The sequence below is a fragment of the Folsomia candida genome, unplaced genomic scaffold (assembly GCF_002217175.1).
Source record: "Folsomia candida strain VU population unplaced genomic scaffold, ASM221717v1 Fcan01_Sc035, whole genome shotgun sequence".
Classification (NCBI taxonomy): domain Eukaryota; kingdom Metazoa; phylum Arthropoda; class Collembola; order Entomobryomorpha; family Isotomidae; genus Folsomia; species Folsomia candida.
Window position 1 is genome coordinate 358,810 of NW_019091227.1, and position 19,976 is coordinate 378,785.

The 19,976-nt window shown below is 34.4% G+C and overlaps 1 protein-coding gene across 1 annotated transcript in view; it reads left to right on the forward strand.

Moving 5' to 3' along the window:
• Positions 1–19,976, forward strand: part of LOC110860858 (neuroligin-1) — a 96,419-nt gene that overhangs the window by 19,859 nt on the left and 56,584 nt on the right. The gene's annotated exons all lie outside the window — the stretch shown is intronic.

The following is a 19,976-nucleotide window of genomic DNA, read 5'->3' on the forward strand; positions in this document are numbered from 1 at the left end:
AATTTAACACATTTCTAATGGGTGGCAAAATTATGGAGGACTTTGCCCGAAAAAGTACACATGGCCCTTTCTAGCCTTATAGATTTGATGAATTTTGTATTCTTTCCGAGTCGTCGTTGTTGGTCGAGAAGTTAATAAAATGAGCTCTGCGAAAGTGCGGTGTGTTTTGGATTTTGTGGATCTTTGTACTTCTGTCAGACCCCTTTTGTTAAGTCGACCCACATATTTCCGCCGTCTTGTTGAGAGCAAGTTACGTGACAACATGGTGCAAAACATGACAAAGAGACGAATCAAAAGGTAGTCTGCCCCATTTTGCGGAGTTTTGGTGACGAAGTGGATTTTATATAAATCATCTTCGCCGCGGGATGTCAAGTCTGGTTTGTGATAAAGAATGAGCTTTTGTGTAATCAAAATTACGGTGATAATTAAAATGTAATTAACCCTTAAGCGTTGAATGGAATTTGGGATAATTAATTCGTGTAGAAGTTGTGAAGAGAGAAATTAGTAACACATTATATCTTACAATTTTCAAAATTATGAAATTTAATTAAATCCTTAACAGGTAAAATGGTGCCTAGCAAGATTGAAAATGTTTTTGAACTGTGATACGCCGAAATATAAAATCTTACAAAATCTTAATAACATAAAACATGTTAGATTCGCAATAGGAACATCGGTCGTTTCTAAAACGATAAAAATTATTTGCAATTTCATTTTTCGCTAAAATTGACAATTAGTTGATTGAGCCTACAGTATCTTAGCTTTTTTATACTAGGATAATTTATAAAAGTCTAATTACTTATTCAAAATCCATATTATCTTTCTCAATTGGTTTATCCATTACGATTTCTTACCGCGTAAAATGTGCCGATTGTTCCGGACTTTGCGATATGACAGGATTCAACTTGATATCAGGATTCCCTTGCTTTTCGCCAGTTGTGTTTGTGCCCTTGTTTTGAAATTTGACGACTCTTCTGCTGAGCGAGGCTGAGGGTTCAACAAGGCGAAAGGAGGACTGAACAGAGGGCCTGGAGCGACCGATGGTGGCTTTTGATTTGGTCCCGTTGACGACGACTTTCACTCCGTAACAAATATTTGGATTTGCCTCGAGGACGGATCATCTGCTCCACGGAGAGAAGTAACGAATCGTTATAATGTAATTGGAACTGATAGAGGAGAAAGTTCAGAAGGAAGGTTTCTTAGCAAAAATGATTTTTCGATTGAGAAGCGAAATGCAGAAATAAATCAAAATGTGCGAGAATTTAATAATTTGCGCTAGTTTGAAATTTGTGACGATGAGTTAAAAATTAAATTGCGAGGAAATCCCACGATGGTGATTCTAATAGTTTAAAAAGATTGTTCAAGTCGCAGGACAAGATTTATTTTTACCAAGGTTATTTTGTAGGATATTCGATTTTAGGTTATTTATTTCCTTGATGTAGGTTCGGCGCCTTATGCTGTGTGTTATGTCGAAAAAAGAGAAAAAGAACAAAATCCTTAGAAAAATTTGCAAATAAAAATACTTGTTTTAAAATTTTGAATTCGATCGTGTGTTGCCAAATAAAGGTAGAGATATTTTGAAATCACTAAATCCCGAGAACGAATTTCGGAGAATTTATGCTACTCTGCTTAAAGTCCACAGCATAGTTTCTTGACTTCTTGCCAACTGAAGTTACCTATTTGTTGCAATTTTCAATTTTAGAAATTCTGGATGCATTTACAGTTTAACTCTAAAAAAATCACGAAATGAAGATGCCCTTCAATCAGCAATGTTGCATTTTGTCGCATGTCGTTCCTGAAATTCCCACGTGGCTCCGTTGCACTGCATCCTTCTCTCCTCGTTCTACAACTTTCCCCAACTTTCACAACGACGTAGAGTTGCTGTTTTTATTTATGTTTGCAAAAACCTGCTCGGCATGATAATCATGAGTCCCGCGTGAATTGGATTGGATTCTGGGATCACTTCATCATCTTTGTGTAGACTTTCTCCTCCTCGTTTCTTCCTCGCTGCAGGGTTCGCTGAACACGTGTTTTGTAAGTAAATTGAGAAAACACGTGTTTTTTTAATAACTTCAGACGTGTTTTGCATATTTGGAACCGAATGTAGCATTATAGCAATAGGATGATTAATTGTTCAATGCGAAATTCAAGTTTGTTAGCAAACCAACAAACTTTCGTTATCGTTAGAAAATAGTCAAGTTGTTGGTCGCCTTAATTTCGAATTTGTTACGCATCTTTTGTAATATTGTTGTAAAGTTGCTATTTGAGATTTGAAGTTCACATATTATTACCCCCTGTTATTTTATTGTAAGTGTGATATTGTATGATGCTGTATGTATGATTGTATGTTGATTTTGCTGTATGATTGTATGATGCTATTGTATGATACATCATTGTATGATGATATTGTAAGTGCGATGTGATAACCTGCAGGTTATCATATCAAACACTACCGTGGAAGCGTTTGCTACGGTATTGTGTAATTATGTACGTGTAAATGTCGCTAATTAGGAACTTATGAACAAATAAAATCGAAATCTGTGCGAATATTTTAGAAAATTTTGGATTTTGACGCCTCAATGAATATTTTTATAAAGTTGAAATATTTGTTTAATAAAAAAAACAGATAAGGTATTTGGCGTGATAAGATCATTGAAAGTGTTGTAAATTGCAAAGAAATTGTGAAAACTAGACTTATCCTTGAGAAATTCCAGAAATTCAACCATCACAAAAACACCCCCCAAAAATCACGGTTCCTTCGCCACCCTGTCGATTCCTTTTGCAGGAAACATTTCACATTCAAACAACACAAGAACGACACGACTTCATTCTCACAGTGATAGGATTGTCATCTTATTAAAAGGTTTGTTTTACCAGCGTACACGTGTATACGCATGCCCTTCCGCGCCCAGGGGAGTAAGTGAGTGAAAGTGAAGGCAGGAATCTTGCCGGAGAAGTAAAGTCAAGAAACGAAGACGACTTTCACTTCCTGTTTACACTGAAAAGAGCAGTCTTCCAAAGTTTAAAGTGCAACATTCTCAGCGTGCTTTTGCCCTCTGTCTTCTTCTTCCGGAGAAAGTCTGTCCGGCATGAAATTAATGAAATGACGACTATGACAAGCCACGCTGCATCCTAGCCTCATAATCTCGTCCAGTTTTTATTACACGGGAGGGAACGCGGAGGTGGAAAAGTGAAAGTATGAAAGTTCTTCGTTTCCGGAGAGGAAGTTAAATGCGAAAGTTAATTGAAGGGAAAAGTAACGAAATTCCCGTTTTTTTTAAAGGAAATTATTATAATTTAATCGAGGTGAAAGGTGGAATTTCATTTTCAGGGGAAAATGATTTCCTAAAAGATGAAATTAAATTAAAACCTTAAGGTAAGAGATGGCAAGTGCAAAAGCTGGTATCTCGTTTTCTTGTCTCGTAGGAAACGTAGGGACGAAATCTTTATGAAAAACTAGACTTTTAATAAACATTGCAATTTCTTAAGGATTTTGAATTTATGATGCTCTGAAAGTCTCTGAAACTGAAAAAGGTCAAATCTCACCCATTGACTATTGAAATTTGGTCGAAATACGCTAAAATAATACAATGCTGAACATTTCTAATTTCCAAATCGTTACGAAGTCAAGAGTTATTAACTGCAAAATCTTTAATCTCGATCCCCAAACTGGGAATATTTTCCCACCGGACACTTAACGACAAACGACGACTTCTGCACTTTGACTTTCAGAACTTCTCCCATGAATTGCGAACTATATTATGTAGTAATATGCCAATTAATTTCCTAATTTGCTGTATAACTTTGTTTTGTTATATCATATACGAATTAATTTCTGCTCAAATTCCTGTCACGTTTTTATTAAACATTCGTAAACTAGATGTGACACGAATTGTCAAGCTTTCACCCAATTTCGTGCAGAGCGACTGGGTGAAAGTAAAAGTGAAGAACTTTTTCATATTAACGAAATCCCAACCTCATCCCGGATTCGTTTCAATTTGGGTAACTTTACAGTATCCGTTTCATCGAGGGATAGCATCCATAGCGGAATTTCAACTTTCTCTGAGCGAGAGTGGCTTTCACTCTGCTCGGCCTGTTGACTTGGTGGCGGACGAGGTCAGAATTTTGATGCGAAGTTTGGTAGGAATTTATTCTCTGCTTAATAACATCTTGCTGCGTTTTGGGGAGATGTGGACACTCTTAGAAATTTTTTGAAGAATTTGAAGTTAAACGAAGGATTTAAGATTTTACTTGAGATTCACTCAAAATATTTGATACAGTATGTCGAATATCAGAAAAAATAAAACATTTGGATTTTTTTAAATTCGGAAATTTTGTTTTTGAATGAGCTGGGCGCCGCTATAAATAATTTGGTATTTGAAAAACTTGAAAAGAATCAAAGGTCAAAGAACTACTGGGTTTGAAATTTCTCAGATTATTATGATTTCGAAAAATGTTAAATTTTCAACATTTTCGTTAATATACATAGTTTTGATGCTAAATTTGGCAAAGCAAACATGGCAACGAATAAATACATTTGGCAAAAAATTTGAGATTATTTGAAGAATAAATGAATTTTACTAATAAGAAAATTGACTTCTAATAATTTCCGAAATTTTGGGAAGGGATTGAGTTGAACGCCATTGTAAACAATTTTAAATTTCAGGAACCTAAATGAAAAATAAAATACCTTTTTAGACGGGCTTTCAAAATTTCGGTAAGTTGAACGCCGTTACAAAAAAACACACATTTCAAAAACCTGAAAAGAAATACATAGGTACTTTCCATCGTTTCCTTTAAGTTTTTACTGAAACACTTGAAATATTTTAATTGAAATGTTGGGAAAAATTAGTGAGAACAAGTTACATTCGGAAAATTATTACTATTATTATTATTAATTAACAAAAACATTAATTAAATTATGTCTTTCGAGTTACAAGACGAAAAAATTTGTAAAAGCGAGAAATTCGGATACCCCGTTTTTTAAGGGTGTCGTTGTTTGCGAGAATGATGATGATGATGGAGCTTTGTCAGTCATGCAGCAGACTGGACGCTGGGTGGAGTGGACTTTGGGAAATTACTTTCTCCCAAGTTTTTTGTCTCTGACCAAGAATTTGGATTCTGACCCCGTCCTCAAAATTGTGTTCCGGGAGGGGACAAACAAGCGAAAGTTGTTTTTGGTTTGGATTCATAATGCACAAATTACTCGTTTCATTGGGGACCATGCTTAAAGGCTGGGGTCGATTTGAGGGAATCGCTACTTCTAGGCGCTACTTCTAGGCGCCCCGAAAGAGCCTAAAATATTGTGAAGAGTAGAAAGTTTTGATCCTTACGTAGCTAAAAATCCATGTCATTCTTGTCGCACGACCCATCTGACAAGTCTTTTGACAGGGAATCGTCGAATCCACCAGTTGCTTTATTTCAATCTTTAGATAAAAATAAGTTAAATAAAATTCTGCTTAAATTTACACTTGTGCAATTTGAACTTTTTACTGGATTGATTGTACATTCGCGAAAAATCTTATGTTGTAACTGCTACCAATATTCGCAATCCGTTTGTTTTAAAGTTTGTACCTATTAGAATGCAAAATTAGGTTATAATTCTATTCTGGAAAGCCCAGTAGACTAATTTGCATTATTTTATTAGATTACACAAATTCTAGTGAATGCCTTCGATTTGATAATTCGAATAGCAATAGCGTCGCAAGTGTTAATTATTCTTGCACAAAAATCGAGATTTAAGTTGCGCTAGGTTAAACCTGTCAGGGTTTGTTTTTTAATTTCAAAATTGAAATTGAAACAATTTTTGAGAAAAATTATTAACCAATTTTTTGAGGCGGTGCAATTATGTCTCATCTCAAAATACATACTTCGGGAAATAAAAATTTGCCAACGTTCATTTTTATAAAATAAAACCCCTAAGCAAAGGTTTAACACAAGTTATCTGTTCAATTTTCCTGTTGTGCGGAAACTGAGGAAGGCCCTCGTGAATGAACATAAATGGTTCGTAATTTTTTAATTTTAGGATAATTATTATAAGTTGATTTTGTATGATTTTAGCAATTTGTAATCGAAAACTGCAAATGTTGGTTCAGGCTTCGCCATTTTGAAGTTATTTAATATAGCAATATAACCTTCAAAGGAAGAATTTATTTTTCTACACTTTGAATTGAAATATAGAATTTAGCGACAGACAGAAAATTCTTGCATATTATATGTAGAATTTAACCAAATTCTCGATTTTCGAGATTCAGATTAAAGTCAGTCCTTGCTTGAAGGAATTTTTTCATTTTGTAATTATTATTTCGTGATAATTTTAATTTTAATTAATTGTATGTGTAAATTTTATTTGGATGGAGCACCTTTTCTGATTCAGATGCAATTGGAAGCATATTAAAATTTTCGAATACCATACAAAAAAACGAAGCTATGAAAATTAACGATTTTCGGTTTGTGACACATGTTTATGGTCTGTAGAAGACACTCTTGATTGTTAAGTGAAAGTAGGAGCATCGCAGTGCTTTTATTAATAACGAAAAGATGAAAAGGGTAATTATTGGGCTTATGGAGTTGCCTACTCGGACTACAACTTTCCCCGATGCGAAGGTTTTCTCTGTACGCTCCATTAATTAATTACCACTTACTTTGCTGCCAAAGTGAAAGTCCGAAGGATCCAAAAATCCACCCACTCCTCAGTTCTGAGCAAAGCATCCCTGTTTCAAACTGGTCAAAATTTAAGTAGATTTTACCAAAATTGTGGGAACTTTTGGTAGCAATGCCTTTTACCAGATTGTGTTACCGGAATGTAAGGTTTAATGGTGATTATTTCTTACCAAGTTTGTAATAACATAACTGATTGATAATAAAAACATGTATTACGCGACTCGTTCATAATAAATTTTGTTGTCGAATTTTTTAGAGCGTATGGTATTAATTTCCCGCGAATTTTTTAACTAGTTACCAAGCAGGTAAACACTTTAAATTTCCACCAAACCTGTCAAATTTATAAAAAATTGATAATCACCTTTTGTAATTACTGAATTATTTACCATGTGTGGGAGAAAATAGGAACAAATCCCATTTTTACCCATTTCGTGCACTTCATTGAAACCGGGGAGACGCTATAACACACTGAAGGAGGGACCAGACTGACTAATTATCTCGTTAGGCTGGGTAATTTGGCCAAATTTAATGTGTTCTCTTCTCCTCATGCTTCCCAAAATGTGTGCAAGTTATTCCCACACTGGTTTTCCAACGGAAAAGGAAAGTGGTACTCAAGCTGAGTGAAAGTGGAAAATTAAAATTTATTTTGGGACGACGTTTAGAATAATAAAACTGCAAAAGTGCACCCATAATTGAATATTGTCCAATAAGTTTGGCTGGTTGGGTGGGTGGGAATTATGAAAAGTAGAAATTTTTAATAGTACCGAGTAGACCGTGAAATTACGCAGCTAATTGACTGTTTGACGACTTAATTGACTATTTTGAGAGAAGATATTTTAGGAACTAATTATGCAACCGGTGGAAATTATGATTTTTGGAGTGGCTTTTAGTACATTTTTCAAAACATTAAATTGAAAATTTGAATTTGGCACGGGGTTTGAGTGATTTTTATCACAGCAGGAGTTACAATCTCGGATTTAACATTTTAACAAAAATAATCATAATAGAAAAATTGACAAATATTGCCATTGTACAAAGTCAAAATAAATTATTGTCAGAGTTTTATGTAAAATTTTTATTTCATTAAGTCTCAAATTTGTGTCGGAAATTCAATCTTGCGGCAGATGAATATTTCCAGAGAAATGTTAAAAAACACCACATAATTTTAAAAATCAACGGTTATAAATCCTGCCTTTTAATTAATTTGAAATCAGCATAAATTTTGCTCGGAACTTGGTAATTTCCTTATAAAATTTTTAAGATATTTCTAATTTTTAGAAAATAGCCGAATAAGTTAGTAAAAGTGTACCCATTTTATCTGTAAATTTCACGTCTCATTCTTACTACGACCATCTTAAAAAGTAATAATCAATTAACAATGATTTCAAATTATCACGTTTTCTTTTCTCGTTTACCAAGTTTCACTCAAACATTCCACTCAAGTTTAATCCCTACTCTGATTTCAGCCAGAAATCACGTGAGAGAAAGTTATTTTTATTCCCCAATTACGATCTGGTTTGTTTTCTCCCGGAATTTGGGGAACATTCCGATCTCAAGTGTAACAACTGTTTCTGAGAAAAAAAGACTGATCTTTTGCCCTGCGGAATTCAGGCGCAACAATTTCATTACTTTAACTTTGGGAAGATTAAGCCATTTAATTGTTGCCATTAGTGGAGAAAGGGCTTAAGTGAGCAGGGTGAAAGTGAGCCATGTGAGATTCCGCTAAAGTGAAAAATATGGAAAATGGAAACTTTTAACTTTTTTGTGAACGTAGCAATTTAGCCGAGAAGAAAATGGAGCGATATGAATATTCATAAATATGCGAGGAGAAGATACCACTTTTTGTCTTGGAATGGGTTCAAAACCACTTTTTGTTCGGTTTCTGTAACGTTCTGGTCTGGATTTGTATTGGATTTTTGCTCGGCAATGATTTTTGAGGAGAGAGTCGGAATGGGGAATGGTTTGGTTTAGATGGATAGAAAGTTTGTAAAATTGAGAATATTTCTTAAAGAACCATGCGTGAAGGGATTGATTTAATAGCCAAATTGTGTAAATTGTAAATAAATACAATTTTACACATGAAAAGTACTTGTACAAAGAAAACCTGGGTATTTATTGTAATTCGTTGAAGTCGATTTGGATTATTATTAACTTGTGGCAAATTATTATGGTTTCCAGGTGTAACATGCGCTAATTTGGTGAAAAATATATTAAGACCGTCAGTTCTGCAGTAATTTATTATAATTAGGCACATTACTACGTTTATATATGTTTCTATTCTCAAAGTACTGAATATTATAATGTGTCGGCAAGAGTTCATTTTTATTTTGATGTATTTTTTGCAGTATACTTTTTTAATTTGTTTTTCATTTTTTCAATTTTTTTTCGAATTTCAGCAATTTCGAACGAATTTGTGACGTAGATAAAGTAATTGACAAACTTTCAAAGTATTTCAATCGTATTTCCTGCGAAAACAAGGTGTGCGTTCTCCCAACAACCTTCACTCTCAATAACGCACAATAAAACTGCATAATAACCATGGATTCAAACGGAATCGTGTCGTAGTGAAGAATTGGACGTGGAAATCAGCGATAAAATGATACAGGTACACGTTCCGAGTTGCCGTTTGACTTTCACTTTCTTGTCGTTTAAAAATCCGGCGAACTTGGAAGTTTGGCAAGATTGTTACCAACTGTACATGTTGTAATCCCGAAATCGTACCGGTTTTCACCAATTTTCGAAAGAAGTATGCTAGCTCTACTTACGAAATTCAACTAAATAACAATTGCATGGGAAAGATTGATCTAGTGTCACAAAAATAATATATGATTCGATAAATCAATACTTTTGACTCTATGAAATTACAAAATTTCAAATTTCTGAAATTATTGGTAGATTTGGCCTGAATTTTCCAATTTGTAATATAAAATTACATATTTTCTTGGTTATCAATTTGTAAAAAGATCGAAATTAAATTTAGTGTATCAAAAATTATACTAAAATTAAATTTTATACCAAACTAATTTTATACTCCATCCATGATCCATGATCCGCCTCCAGTTTTGTCGTCCTTTTAGTGGACAACGGGGTGAAAATCTCTCGAACGGAAGTCAAAATTCGTCACTATTTGCACACCGCTTGAAAACACGGCTTTCACCCGTAAATTCGTCCAGAAATGTAAACAGTGCCAAAACACGAAGCATGACAAAGGACGAGCTGGGAATATATTTCGAAGGGAAAAGGACACTAAATATTTGCACCGTGAATATTTACAAGACTGACGACCCAGCCGTGGCATGATTTTATATGCAAATTATGCTGCTTGTGGTCAGGGCCTGTCCTACCAATTTTAGGCCCATGGGTTCTGTTCATAAAATAAAGTGGAAGTTTATGCTTTTACTGGTTACAAAGTTACAGTAATATTGAGAAAATTTACGCAGTCCCTGGTAACTTTGTAAAATTCGTAAGTTGTTTAAAATAATTTTGAAAACTTTTATAGACTAATAGGCCACCCTAGATTTGAGTAAGAGTAGATTGAGTATTACTCTTTGGATTGACTAAAGGGCGAGATATAGGTATAATTTAAATCATCGTACTTGACGAGCTAAAATTTTAGACATTTTTACCACAGCATGAAAAATTAGCAATTTTGAATTGCGCCATATTAACGTCGAATAGATTAAACCTATATATCAGGTCTTCATTTTCAGCACAACAGATCCCATATATGCACTTGCCGTTTAGGTTAGGCTCTTAATTCCTAATTCCTATTCATTCATCACTCTCATATCACATTTCAATTGTTACATCGAGGGTTTTATATTCAAAAAAACACAAGTACCTGTTCTTTCGTGATAAATTTAGTTCGTAATATTTTTCGAATTCACTCCAATGTTTGTTAATCAAATTTCTGGGTAAATTTTCTAACAAAAATCCCATCCTTTTCCAAAAGGGTTTCGAAATTTAGCAAATTCGTAAAAGTTATGTCAAATTCGGTGGATTTTGTGAACTTTGCGAGATTTACGACCTATGCGAAGGTTACGCCCATGGCCCAAGTTACCAACGAGTGAAACATAAGGACAGCTTTAATGCGGAGAGAGTGAAAGTCGGGGGATAAAACAAAGGGCGACATGGTAAAAGTGAATATAAATCAAGAATTAAATACCTAACAAGTTCCGACCAGCGTGGAAATAAAGGAAACTAAAATGTGCAGTCTGTCAAAAGACAAAAGCCGCATTGTTGTCGAAATAGGGGTTAATTTTGCATGGAATGAATAAGTACAGGGGGAAGAATTTAAAATTCCTTTAGAAAGGATATCAAAGTTTTGAAATTTCATTTCAAAAAAATATAAGTAAAATATTTGTTACACAATTTTTACCTTTTTTTGTTCGTTAAAATTTAAATTATACCTAGTTTCACGTCAAATATATATTTTTAGAAGTGTAATGTTTGGAGATATTATTAGTTTAGATTTTCTCTGGTCATTTTCGTTCGTACATTTTGTTAATAAATTTTGCAAAATATTAACGCAATTCACTCATGCAGTTTCATGTAACTTGTTTTAAAGAATATAATTTATTTGAATCACATGATCCTTGTAGAATGAAAATAACGAGTTATATTTCTACCAGCAAAATATATATGTAAGTGGGTAAGCAAAATAATTAACATGGTTTACTACAAAAATTTGAGTCGAAATAGTGACCAGTATTTTCTTCCCAATGTTCTTGTACAAAAGGCGATTAGACTTACTTTTGACGAATTCAAACCTTAATTACGGAATGGTTTTTAGTTGTAGAGATTTTTAGCATTTTTTATGTGAAAGCCCATGTCTCAAACTATAGGTTAGCATATCTGGCTTCCGGTTTTGTGTACTCTGCGAAATGAGGCAAGGTCAAATTTGGAGAGGTGTCCTTTTTTAGTTTTCCAAACCCGTACTCTTACAAAATGGCGTTGAAGAAAAGATTTTTTTCTCAGGTCCTGATGCAAAAATGGTCTTCGCGACTATTATTAAGGGACTCAGCATGCTTTTCACTATATAAAACAATTTTTGTCTCATGCTTATCTTTTAAGTCCGTTTTGTAGTCTAATTTTAAACTTGTCCAAATTGAATGCGCTCGTGACCGCAACTTATCCACTTTAAAGCCCCCCACATTTTACGACTTTGATTTTTAAAATCCCTAACGTTGTTTTTATTCAAGGTACATATAGTATATTGCACTGTAAGTACTTTTTACAAAATTTTGATAAGTGGTTACACTCCTAGAAATCAGTTCTTACCAGATCCCATGAGTTTTGTAAAAAGGTTCTCCTCAAAATCGAAATTGAACTTCAGAAATAATTTAACTAATCAAAACGCAGTAATTTTAACATTTTGTCACTTGTACCTTGTAGGCAGAATAGTTCTGCAGTAGGGGACACAAAAAAGTTATTAAAATTTATTTTCAACAATATTTGACCATTAATTTTCCAAATTAGTTCACGAGTTTTTCAGGATTCCGCGTCAGCGGATTAGCTCGGGTCCTTCTCCAAAACTGGCTACCCAAAATCTTACCTGTTCTATTTAATATTACGTAGGACACTTTCAGCTTTACCATCAATCTTCATTTGACCCAGTGGGTCCGATTTCAAGGTCAGCAGGTCAATTTTCCTGTGCACGGTCCGATTTATCACTTTTCATGGAAAAATATCAGAAGCAACGCTTCGCTTAGCGACGCTGGAGGGCCCATCTTATGTAATTCATTGCGGATTCTTTTAATATTACATGCAATGGTTATCAGGGGTTATAATATTAACAATCATTCACCTCTGACCTCTTTGGTTATCATAATATATGAATAAATAAGTTTGGAAAGTGTTTTTTTGGCTCCCTCCAACTCTGAGGGCACTGGAGGGGGCATTTATGAAGCTATCGCTACAAAATTTTAGAAATATCTTCCTGAGAGTATTATCTGATAACTCGCCAAAAATCAGTCCAAAATTCAACCCCCTGCCAGAGAGATTCAACTTTGAATTCGTCAAAACCATCACTAATCACCTTTTGTACTTCGTCTCATCTGCCGAGCGACATATTTCAGCGGTTACGCAACACCATTCCTTGATGTTTATACGTACCAATGTTTTACCAGAGTGGTCTGGTAAAATACTGCATTTATTTTAAATTCTTACCGGTTGTTTAAATTTCGTACCACTTCATTGTTGCATTGATGCATAGAAAGGACCAGATTTGAATTGAGTTCGTCCTTTCCTCTTGTCGGCAACTGTATTCCGGTTGAGACAACTTTCTCCACTGCGTTGCTTTCTGCAGAGGAAGAAAATGCAACAGGATGGGAGTGAAAGTGGGAGAAAGTGACGGGATAAGGCTGACTTATTCTGCAACCAAGACCAAGCCTGTTGTCCAACCTGATTTACAATTCGTGAGGCCAAAATCGATCTAAACGCTGGGCAGAGACACGTCAAAGTTTATTTGAGCAGAAGTAACTAATTTTTGTGAATCGTATAAAAACATGAAAATTATTCAAGAGTTTAGTCGAAAATATTTTTTTAGAGTTTTTGTAAAGTTATATTAAATAGAGATAAAAAATGTATACGGCTGTCTCACTTACAAAAACAGTTTGGGAGCTGTGTGAACGGCAAAGGAAGGGGATTTCGGTATAAAAAAATTTTAAGCAAAATTATAAGCTTAGACTTTTCCAAATGTTACTTACCCACTGCAGGAATTTTCACCGGTAACATTCAATTCGGTATGATGCGCAAAGTTACCTTACAAAAAAAGAACACAAAAACCTGATTAACTTCATTTCGGTGCAACATTGTATCAAAAATACTAAACCGGCGTCAAGTACAAGTACAAACTATTTCAGATGGTGAATTTTTATACATAAAAGAAGAATCATCTTCAAAATTTGAAATATGTTTTTTCTTCTGTTTATTATACGCATAAATTTAAAAAGGTAAATACAAAAACAACCACATGTGGGATTACATTGTTACAGTCAATGGAACAAGTATAGGCACCACCCACGCAAGCTAAATAAAATTGGTTATAACTTTGGCATGCATTATCAAATTAGCATGAAACTTTGTACACATTTAGCAAATCTAATGTAGTGTTCGATTATAATCATATTCCCGACTGAAATTGTATAGCCGTAACGTTATTCTGATTTTGACACGAACGCGTCAGGTTGGAACCTGCAAAAAGTATTGGCAACCTATGTCTTAATTATTTGTGCGAAATTTTTATAACGATAAACCTCTGCCTTTTGTCACGGTAAGTTAATCAGATCACAAAATATAACTTTATCTGCTTCGTGAGTCCAGATTGGTATTGTCTAGAGCCAAAATTGCGACATCAAACGAGCTATTTTTGGCGGAGCGAGAAATAATCTTTCCTCCTTCTCAAACAAATTTGGATATCGAAAACTCAGACAGAAAACGTGCTCAGTGATATTTACTATTCGAAACTTCGCCAATGAACATGAAGCGCCATTTTTAATTGCTGGTTTCCCATTATCCGGCAGAAAAAAGTCACATTAGCCCATAATCGACAGATTAATCAAGCAAAAATCACTCGAAATCGGGAGATTTCAGCTCCCAAAACCATGTTGAATTTGAAAACCAACTGTGGGGTCAACATATCATACAATATGGATATCAATCAAAAATCATGCAATGGGGTTTCAGGGTCCAGTAGCCCGACGGACGCGAGGGTCCCCAAAACGAACCAACTCAATAAATTGGAACAGGCTAAATATCACCCTAAGTGGACTTCCAATGAATGAAAAAGGGTCTGCTGGTCCGACATAGGTATATTTTATTTATTCGGAGCTCATTCATTGGTTTAAGTTAGGGGGTGCCATAAAATTCTAAGAAATACGAATATCTTCGTATGGCTGTTTAGCACAGAGGAGGATCGATTATGGTTTGGGGTTAAATGACTTCATCGCGGCGTATTTACATGGTCATTATCGACGAAATCATGACCAGAGAGGTCTAATTAATCATTACAAACCATAATTTGAAATCATTTGACAAAAACTTGACCTAGAAAGGAATTTCATATTCCAAAAATGCAGTGACCCCAAACATGTAGCCAAATTTACGGTGTAAGTTTTTGGAGACCGAAAAGATTAAGGCTCTTTCGTTGGCCGCACAGTCTACCGATGTGATTTTGATTGTCCGTGTTGAGAAAAGAGAGACTGGTGGGAGACCACTCTTCGAAAAATGAGCTTATCAAAAGTTCGAAAGAAGTGTGGGCAGCCATATAGAAAAGCGTTATAAAGAAACTTGTGGAATCCATTCCACGGCCTATTTATGCTCTTATTGCGTCGAGGGGAGGTGCCACGTAATATTAGTAGCAATGTGACGTAATAAAATTAGTGATTCTTTGATCTATGATTTTATAAGTTAGAGGGTGCCAATACTTTTTGCGGGCTAATTTTGCATATTTTCCAACAAATTATTTAAAAACTGTGTTTATCTAATCTTAATCAATAAAACATGATTATAATCGAACACCACATTAGATTTGTTAAATGTGTAGAAAGTTTCATGTTAATTTGATAATGCATGCCAAAGTTATAACCATTTTTATTTAGCTTGCGTCGGTGGTGCCTATACTTGTTCCATTGACTGTACCAATCGGTATTGAATTTCATACCCATTTTATCCGATTTTTTGTGTCTTACATAAATTTATTTTTCGGCGTGAATCTGCCCATTCTTTCCTTTGAGGCAAACAAGTCACAAAATAAATCGATACGAACCACTTTCTAATTTCCATTTCAAAATTACGTCTCAAACTAAATTGATCCTTTTGAAGTACGAAATAAGAGAAACTGTTTTATTTTAAATTGAGCCTCTCACAAAATAAAGGGAGCTCTTTAAACTTAAACCCGTAATTATTATTACGACGCTATCACCATCCAAGCGAGAGAGGGAACAGCACGCAATAAATAATTAATGTCGTTTTTGTCCTTCTGAGGGGAACAATAGAATCGAAATTAGATGAAAGAAAACTAAACGAAAACTATGAAACAGTTTTTGTCATAGCTTTTAAAAGTTTTCTGTATAAAAGGTTATTATTTTTGTACGAAACAAAATAACACAAAAAATAACGCAAAAAATTGAATTTTTATAACTTTAGGGACATTATAAATTTTCCGAGGTGACAATTAAATTGAAGGTCACACTTTTAGAACATTTATTTTTTGCATTTTTTTACAAAAAAAACAATTCCAAATTCAATTCAGCTTGATGACTTTGTAAATTTCACAAATTTGTAAAATAATTTTACAAACGTTTACAAAATAAGAAGACCTTGATTTAAGCAGGTTTATATAAATTTGTAAGCTAATTTAACTTTCCATATGAACATTAGCAAATTAAGAAAATATTTTTAAGTTTACAGAATTTGCGCAAAGACTGTGTGTGTGAATTGTATATATCTTCAAATTGCTATTGCTACAGTTGCACGTTGTTGATAAAATTTGAGCGAAAATTTACTATTTAGTGGATTTTTAGATAGTTTATTTAGATGGTTCTGATGAAATTTGACTTTCGGTTTTTCATTTACATAAAAAACAATACTCAATTAAGATTCGTTTCTTGAAAAACTTTTAATTAAAACTTAATTAAGATGAAACAACTTAAATTTCCATTTGGATTTTACCCACGTCTTCGTCCCAGCCGCCATTAATTGGAGGAGTGATTTACATACGGGAATTGGACATGATTTAATTGTTCAATTTATTTCTGGAGACGGTAAAATCCATTCGAATTGGTGTTGGACACACTTAAAAATAAATTTGAGGACATAAAACTGGTATAATTGGTAATAGTGATAAACAGAGGGCGGATATGTATGTATTTCTAACTTTTTCATATCAAATCAGATCGTACTCAAACTTCGTATACTGACATCCCATCGAAGTATGATTTCAAAAATTCAAACATAGTTTTCCATATTTTACATATTTTAGGGTTTTCGTACATAAACATATTTTCACACATATTTTGAGTTTTTTTCAGAAATACACATATTTCCTGACATATTTCGAGCCCTTTTCTAAATATAAATATTTTAATACATATTTCGAGGCTTTTATCGTACAAATATTTTTCTTTTTTCAGAAGTTAAAGTTTTGTCAAAATTATATTTTCATAATAATGGTGTTCAATTCATGTGAACGACTAGCAAATCGAGTTTGTCCCATTTTTCAAGCCAAAAAATACCCCTGAAAATCTATAAATATAATTAATGTCGCATTAGGGGTCGTTAGATGAATAATAACAAGAAATATTTAATAATTCGTTGATAAGAGTGCTAAAAATGTGAAAGGTCTGGAAAATTATTTACATATAAACACCGCGGAAAATTGCGGTGAAAAATATTTTTATGTACATATTTTCGAGTTTTTTAAGCACATATTACATACATATTTTGCGGAATTTAAGTACATACATATCCGCCCTATGGTGATAAATTGGTAATAATTAATTACGTAATATATTGTTAATAAAGTAGTACCAAATTCTTCGCATCGTTACAAAATTGGTAAAGTCAGTTTTTAAAAACAATTTCGCCAAATTTGTAAAGTTCAGTTATGAAATAATTAATCTGTATCATTCGGTACTACAAAATATTACCAACACGGTAAACTACCCTGGTAAAATTTCTGGTCATATAATTATTAAGGGTGTGATGCCTGTCTTTGAGGATTTGTTTAAATTGTGTTTTTTTTGGTGATACTCTACGTTTCTAAATCCCCGAATTCTTGGGGACCGGCGAAAGGGCTGAGCGAGTGGGCGAAAGGGCTGAGCGAGTGGGTGAAAGGTGCGATGCCCGAGTGAAAGGTCGCATCAGATGGCATCGCTTCAAAAGCTGCGTCAAATCCTCCTCGGGCCTCGAGATGAAAGACATTAGAGACAAGTCTCCTTCAGGAACGGGCAGAAAGGGTGTCATCAATTTTGACATCCGATCTGGTAAATTCCAACATGTTTACCAAACCGGTAATAATAAAATGTGACGAATTGGGAAAAAACATGACCAAATTGTAGTATAAAAACTTAAATACATCACGATTTCAATGATGCGATAACAATCTGTTCACAGAATATGAAATGTCATCAAATTTGGTAACATTGGCCACAATTGGTAAATTATTTACCATCTTCAAATTCAAGCTTGTACCAAAATGCCAAAGTAAACCCAAATCGGGGACCAAGTCTATCTCATAAATTTGTTAATTTGGTAATAATGCTTGTTACAGAATTAAACAAAAGAGTGATATTCGTATCGCATTTGGTTAGAGCATGAAATTGAGGATGCATCCTTCCTGAACTGCCCTCTTTTCTGGTTGGCTGAGTGGGTCCACTGTGTAGTTGCTGCGGTTTTGTCTTCTTGTGTAAGTGGAAATGGAGGGTATTTAATCAGAGAAAGCTTTGGGTAAGCTTTCGAGGACTGAATCCATGGTCTATTTCAGTATCCGGCGGTGCTTTCTCACTAAAACCGTTGGTTTTCACTGCTCCACATTAACAGTAAATCTGGTTTACTTACAATGGCGGTGTCTCAGCGTATGCTCTCACATTTTGACCAAATTAGTGTCAAATGGTCATAAATTAATTAATATGACAGGTGCAAAAAAAAAGACATATGTAACCAATAATCCCATGTTTGCCATGCACTTTGAGAAATCAGTTTTCGAAAAATGAATTGTACACGTCATATTCCAGATTAAATACAGAGGACTCCGACTTATGCTTCGGGATGCCACTCATCTCGAAATATGCCCGCTTTCGCTCCTTCACTAACGGAGTGAACGTGATTAAATTAAGCGTAATTCCAGGAAAACACTTTCGCCTAATGGAATCCAACGCAAGGTGCAATAATCATCAGACAAGTTATCCCGTGTTGGGTGAGTGTTGGTAAAAAAGTCAGAGAAACTTGCGAAAATAAGACAGCGCATAAAATTTGGGAAGATTTTGAGAAAGTCTTGCAATCTCATCATATTTGCAAATTTTCCTACATTTTGTATTTTATGTTTCACACCAAGGATTGTGCAGTAAGCTGTGTACAATATTTTACGCTGTTTTTTGCACTTCGTTTTCACATTTGGCAAAAATTAACGGCATAACTACACTCAGAACAAAAATTTGTCAAATCAACACCGCCGGTGTCAATATATGACTTAACCGCCTTGGTTACAATGTTGAATCCGAGTTATGATGATTTTGATACCGGTAGTTATAATGTCATGACCGGACGGAAAAAAATCATTACTACTCGGAATCACAATTGTAACCAAGCCGGTTAAGTCATATATTGACACCGTTTTGTTTTGAGTGTATTATGCTATTTTTAATCGTGCAACGAATTAATTGCAGGTCGTGGTTCTTGTTTAATGAAAATTTTTATAATCTGATTTGCGTTCCAGATTTTTACAAGTGTGTAAAAATATGTGCAAACTTAAAGATTTGACTTAAAGTTTTCTCTTCTAAAGAATAATAAACTATTCGCCACTAAATTCAAATTTGGTTTTCCATGGAACACATGTACTGTTGAACACATGTACATGTTATTTTATACCAGATTATTACTTTGGCGTACAAATCGTTCAATTTTGTGTCTGGAATTGAGAAAATGAATGAGTTTCACGTCAAAATAAAATAACAGGTATAAAATAATTTAGAACACCTTACCCGATTCCGCTCGTTCGGCTAATGTAAATCGGCGATGGATTCCAACTCTCGCCGCAGAACCAACAGTACAGTCTCAATTAATTCACGTTCGTACTAACTTTCACTTCTCAAAGTGGACTTAACCGAATTTCCTCTCCCCAAAATAAATTTTTAATCATTACACCGCACTTTCTTCGAAATAAGAACAAAGCGAAAGTGAAATGAAATTGTTGTACATTTCGTCGTCCCGAAGTACACGTCTCGTTTTAAGAGCCCGGATTATTTCGTGGTTTGGTTTCCTCCTCGACGCTGCAACGCGTAATCTTGTAAACTTGTTTTGATAGGTGGACGAGGAGGACAAAGTGATTTCTTGTCTCTAATTTTCACCAGACCGAGAGACCCGAAATGGTAATGATATTACTACTTTGGCGAGACAGAAAGTGGGAGAAAATTACGAGGATCTACCTGTAGATCCAGGGATTGGATTAGACTCGAAACTTGGAGAAAGTTTCTTCGTCTTGCCGTAAAATGGCGAGACGATTATCGTATTATTTCTCCACTCCTAGAAATGGGATTACGATTATAACCAAGAAGAAAACGTATATGACTCTACCGCCGTGGTTATAAATGTGT